The sequence below is a fragment of the Coenobita brevimanus genome, chromosome 107, assembly GCF_032717465.1.
Source record: "Coenobita brevimanus isolate Jiangsu-jjx chromosome 107, ASM3271746v2, whole genome shotgun sequence".
NCBI classification, from domain to species: Eukaryota; Metazoa; Arthropoda; class Malacostraca; order Decapoda; family Coenobitidae; genus Coenobita; species Coenobita brevimanus.
The window spans coordinates 4,957,732-4,963,731 of record NC_137060.1 but is presented as its reverse complement, the minus strand read 5'-3'; positions in this window follow the sequence as shown (position 1 = coordinate 4,963,731).

Genomic DNA, 6,000 nt, shown 5'->3' with positions numbered 1-6,000 from the left:
ATGCGGGGACGTAGCACAAGGATGCAGGGACGTAGCACAGGGATGCAGGGACGTAGCACAGGGATGCAGGGACGTAGCACTTCTTATTTCGCAACTGAGTTACAATATTTAGGCCGGAAAATTACAAAAATCTTGCCAAGTTAAAGTGAATGAACTATAGGTAAGAAAGAAATTACTGAACAAAGTTTCTGGCATTAAAACCTGTATTCCAATGACTCACTCTGCTGAACAGCCGTGAAAAGTCTGTCGTTGGCCGGAAGAGAATACCAGAGAAGATGCCACCATAAAACCGTTAATATTTACCAATATTATTGTGGTAGGTGGGGGGCGCTCACCATCCACTCACTCGATGTAGTGCTGCTCTCGGGTGTCTGCCCTTTCCTCTCCATCCTTCTTTCCTTCCATTCTCTTCTGTCTTTCTTTTCTTCATTCTTTCCACTTCCTGCAGCCTATGGGTGACTCTACACTGAGTGATAAGCCAAATGGTTTCCTGTGCACCAAGAAACCATTTACTACGCTGGGTGGTAATCATATGACCAAATTTTGGCGCCTGGTGATTTAGTGGGTAATTATTGCGCTCCAATCGGATTTAGCCAGTGAAAGTTTATATCCAAGGGCTGGTTGGGGTTTACTGCTCACGTAATGCCACTCAGGGATGAGTGAGGCTGGTCACTCTCATCTTAAATGTCGGGACCAACTGCCAAGCCCCGGGCTCCTACGCTCCTCATGGGGCAATGTAGGATTGGATGATAGATGGATGGATGGATACCAATATTAACACTCTCTGCCTCCTATGACTCACTCGCCTGAATACAACACACTAACGTTACCTAGATTAATACACAAGACACAACCATTTTTTTTTTTTTTTTAATTGACGGAAGCTTGATTTCCTACGTCAGGTGGTATATTTCTTAAAAAACGACAGATCTGGAAAGCTTTCAATTCTGTGTGTGTGTGTGTGTGTGTGTGTGTGTGTGTGTGTGTGTGTGTGTGTGTGTGTATATACTGCCCTAACCACGCTATAGTCTAGGTCAGGAAGAAATACTTGTCCAATTAATCTTTTAACTTTTCCACACCAATGACGGCATTTTCAGTTTTCCTATCTACAAACGATTCTATCAGGCTTTGCGGTGACTTATCCAACACGAGGGGTTGGATCCAGTCTTCCTTATTCCCTTTAACACGACAGACCTTTCCAATACACTGAATAAAATCGTCTTGAAGTAGCAAGAACATGATGATAACGACGTTGGGAACGGGAAAAAGGTTATGTATTCACCCATGTTTGTTTGTGTACAAAATCTCAAGTGTCACATTCAATGAAATTTGGTGCACAGGTGGGCAGTGGGTTATAGATGAGCTGAATACAAGTCGAGGTGGGATCTGGATCCGGCTGCAGGAATAATAATTCATTATCCATGCCATTGGCGGAGGAATGCTCTCTCCTGACCCTGTATAACAGGACAGACTAAGATCAAAGAATAAACTGAATATGTGAGGCCGTAAAAAGTGCACCGTACTCATCTGGCAGGACAGAAGAGTAGCTAAATCATAAATTTTACTGGTGATGGCGGAGGTATGCGCTATCTGAGTGCTTTCTCGCTTTATTATTGGTAATAGCACCTCTGGGCGCTTTAACTGCTGTGTGATGGTGGAAGGGGAAAGCCTGGCCTGGTGACCTCTCAAAGTTTTTATTCCTATGGTTTACCCTGGTGTGAAAGGCATTCCGTCTAAGAGTTTTTACGCCCGTATATACAATCCATTGTATTTACCAGGGGTTTTTCGCCGTCACGGTTTGGCCATTGTGCTTGGAACTCATCTGCCTCTTGTTAACTTTTAAACCAGGTAACCTACTGACACCCCTCACCCCACCCCACCCACCTCCTCTCACCTCTCACACTCTCTATAGGTCAACCCTTTCAGCACATAATTTTCATCTTCTTGGTTACTGTTACGTGCAATTATTTCATCTAGTGGTTTTTACATAGATACAGGCTATTTAGGTCTCCACATCATAGATGTCGTGACCTACTGTATTTCCTGTTTCTTTCCGGAACCTGATAAAGATCACTAACCCCTTTTAGCCCAGTTCATGGCCAAGTAACTGTAGGGTCGGTGTGACTAGTAATCAAGGAGACTCAAACTGCATTACGGCTAAAGTTCATCGAATTCGATGCAACCATGATTTGGAGTTCATGTTGTGGAAGTGACCCAGTCCTGTCAGGTAAAAACAACTCTCACTGTTTACATATACTGTATATATATGGTACTGTACACTCTCTCACTCTTACCCCTCTCACCTTGTCGTCGGCCTACTTTGCTCCTCGATCTCCTTCTGTTCTCATTCCTTCTTACAACTACTCCAACTCATACTCTCCTCGTCAGTCTCACTCACTATACGACCACCTAACCCTCACATTCTCCTTGTCAATCTCTCACCCACTACACAACCACCTAACACACACACTCTCCCCTTGTCAGTTTCTCACTCACCACACAACCACCTAACCTCATGCACTTTAATCAGTCTCTCACTCTCACCTACCCTCCCTTTACATGTCGTACTCACACACCCATCTCTCCACATTTTTCTCGGTCTCTCTATCTTGATCTCTGTCTCTTTTTCGTTCTTTACACAACTACCTAACTTTCCTACACTCTCCTAGTCAGTCTCTCATTCACACTACCCTTCCTTTACATATTCTTGCACCTTATCGCTCCACCTTGTTCTCGGTGTCTCCACCACGTTCTCGATCTCCCCCCCTTTTTCCTTCCAACCATCATTTTTCAACCATTCTCCTCCTTGGAATGAAGCTGATGATGTCAAGAATGAACTAGTTATACCACGAGAAGATCAATGCCATCCTCATGTATTTTTAAATTAACGATATAACGTTGTCTTGCCTTTCATGGTTGTATCAGATCATATATGCCAAGATGTACTCATGCTTGTCTGTTCGGTAATATAGCCTTCTCAACAATATACTCCTTTATTCCTGGGCTCAGCAACAAACCAGCAACAAGAGAAGCAACAACAAACCCTTCACTACGACAATGTTTTGGGCAGAGGATGTTAACACGGTGACGTCTTTTTAGTTTCCTTCTTCCTACTTACACACTAGTTTTCAAATAAGAGGAAGCGTCTGATGGTGAAAATGTTACTGACCTCTAGATACAGTAACTAGGCTATACGGTATATAATTAACTCATCCAGTTCGAAAAGTTTCCTCTTGCCTGAATATGTCTTTCAAAAATATAAGTCCAAGGTTCATGTGAAAGTGAACCCTGTGGAATGCAGAGCTGAACCTGCCCCTGTGTCTGTAGCCCACCATCTTCTCTCCTTTCGGGAGATAGGGTGGAAAGAGGAGGGATGTTGAGCAGACAGTGGATAGGGATCTCTTTCAGGTTAAAACAAACGCACTATAACAAGAGCATGAATGGAATATTACACGATGTCACCGAGAGAATAGGCATGAAGACAGTGTGCCAATATCAGCACTAGAACACAAAGCCATTACGCAGTTGTTTTATATGAAAAACAGTCTTTAGTTATGACAGCCTACCCGGTCATGAACAGTAAAACACTTGATAGGCTATCTGTGTGTGTGTGTGTATATATATATATATATATATGTGTGTGTGTGTGTGTGTGTGTACATGTTCAAAATGACACGTGCACATCCGGCAAGCTTGTCAGGGCAATAAGGTGAGGGTCAGGAGGGAAATATCAAGGTCTCTGATGCACACAACCGTACTGTGTTTATCACATATATATTTGTTGGTGTTTATGAGTACAGCTTGTTGGGGCGGTTAGGGGTTAGGTTAGGGTAAAGTGGACTGGCCTACGACGGATTAGAATTGGTCCAGAGTACCATAAAGTAGTGTACTGTACTGTACTGTACCGTATTGCACACTATATGGTAAGGTGAGTTTAGTTAAGTTCGGCTAAAGTGGAATGAATAAGGTTAGGTTAAGTTGGGGCTGGTTCTGCTAGTGAAGGGTAGGACAGGATAGGCTGGGTTAGGTTCGGTTAAAGTTGGTCATGTTGGGTTATGCTGGCATAAGATTAAATTAGGGTTGGGTGTATTAGATTGGGTAAGGTTGGCTGGGTTGGGTTAGATCTGTGGCTGCTTGTGTATGCACATGTTGTTATGTATGTATCTATGTAAGAGTATGTGTGTGTGTATACAGTATGTATGTAGGTATGTAAGTATGTATGTACCGTAGCTATGTAAAGTATGTATGTTAGAAATTACACCCCCTAAGCCCGCCAGCCGCGAGAAAAGAATGTGTGGTGGCGTGAAGATTACGTGGGAAATATCAAGGCCTCTTATGCACTAGTGTTCATCACGACACATATTTTGGTATATCTGTACGAAGAATAATTGTGGAGTCATTTACGGGTTGCGTTAGGTTAAGACTGGTTATCTTAGGTCTGAATTGTTTAGGTTAGGTGAGGTTACTTCAAGTGGGACTGAAATAGGACTGAAATTGTTAGAGTTAGGTAGGGTAGGGTAGGGTTGGGTAGGGAGGGTAAGTTAATTAAGGGGGAGGGTTGGGTAGGATAGGTTAGGTTAGGTTAGATTAGGTAGGTCAGGGTAGGTTAATTTTCCTTGATTACATTAGGTAAGGATAGGGTAATGTGTGGTAGGGTGGGAGTAGGTTGTAGTATAATCGGCTAGAGAGAGGTTGGTTAGGTAGAGAATTGGTTTGTTTAGGCTGGTAAGTTTGTGTCGTTTTTGTGTTGATGTGCGCTTGTGTATGCAAGTGTATTTATTCTAGACATATACCATCGTACATATGTACCGTATGTACGGTATGTATGTACGTATGCAAAAGAAATAACACCAACCAGATCAGGCAGTCAAGACAGGTCGATGGTGCGGTGAGGGTGAATTGAGGGAAATATCAAGGCCTCTTCTGCACAGTACTGCGTTTATCACTGACAGTTTTATGTTGGTGAGATGTACTGTATTGTATGGTTGGTTATGGGTTGGGTTGCATTGCATTTGGCAAGAGAAAAGCTGGGTAGGGTATAATTAATCAGAGCAGGGTAAGGAAGGGTAGGATGGGTTAGAAATGAGATCAGATTGTTAGGTTAGGTCAGAATTCGTTAGGTTAGAGTAGAACAAGGTCAGTCGGGTTAGGCTTGGGGTGATCTGGTTAAGCTGTTAGTGTCGCTCGATTAGGTTACGTAGCAGACAAGCTTTAGTCTGTGCCATACAACTTAATGGCAGTCAGTGTGGCTCCAACAAACCGTACCACACCAGAACGACCCACAAAAATTATTCTATTTTTTTTTTTTTTTTTTTTTTTTTTTTTTAGTTTCTGTATTTGCCATTCAGTATGAAGGCCAACACTGGCAAACGCTGTCAATGAAGACCAAGCAGGAAGGGTACACAAAAAAAACAAAAAAAAAAAAAAGAGGGATACAATCACACACATACGTGGGGGGAAAAATGATAATATTGAGTACAATTACACAGTAATAAACAATACCCCATACAAAAGTAAACAAATACAACAGGAAACATACTCACAGCTTTTCTTATGCAAGAGTATGTTAGAAATATATGTACATACGTACACTTGCCTGTACACAATTACTACAGAGAATCATATGCACATACCGGTATGTGTATATATACGGTATATATATATATATATATATACACACACGTGTCCAAATACACACGTATACCGGTATGTATACATACACACGTACATGTATATAGCCTACATACAGTACAGACACATATATACAGAGATACACATTCTCCACAGTACTCCCCTCCCCCTCTCATCAACCACTCATCCCACCCCCACGCTACTCACCGCACACACTCATTTCGTCTAATTTTGCTTCACTGTGACCTTGCTCCCCTAGGGCCTACCCAAGCAGTCGTCATCTTGATATGCATCCTTGCAAGCTCCCTCACACCTCCTTTTACCTACTTCTTCTGGCCAACTTTCTTCCTGCTACTGAATTCTCAGTCA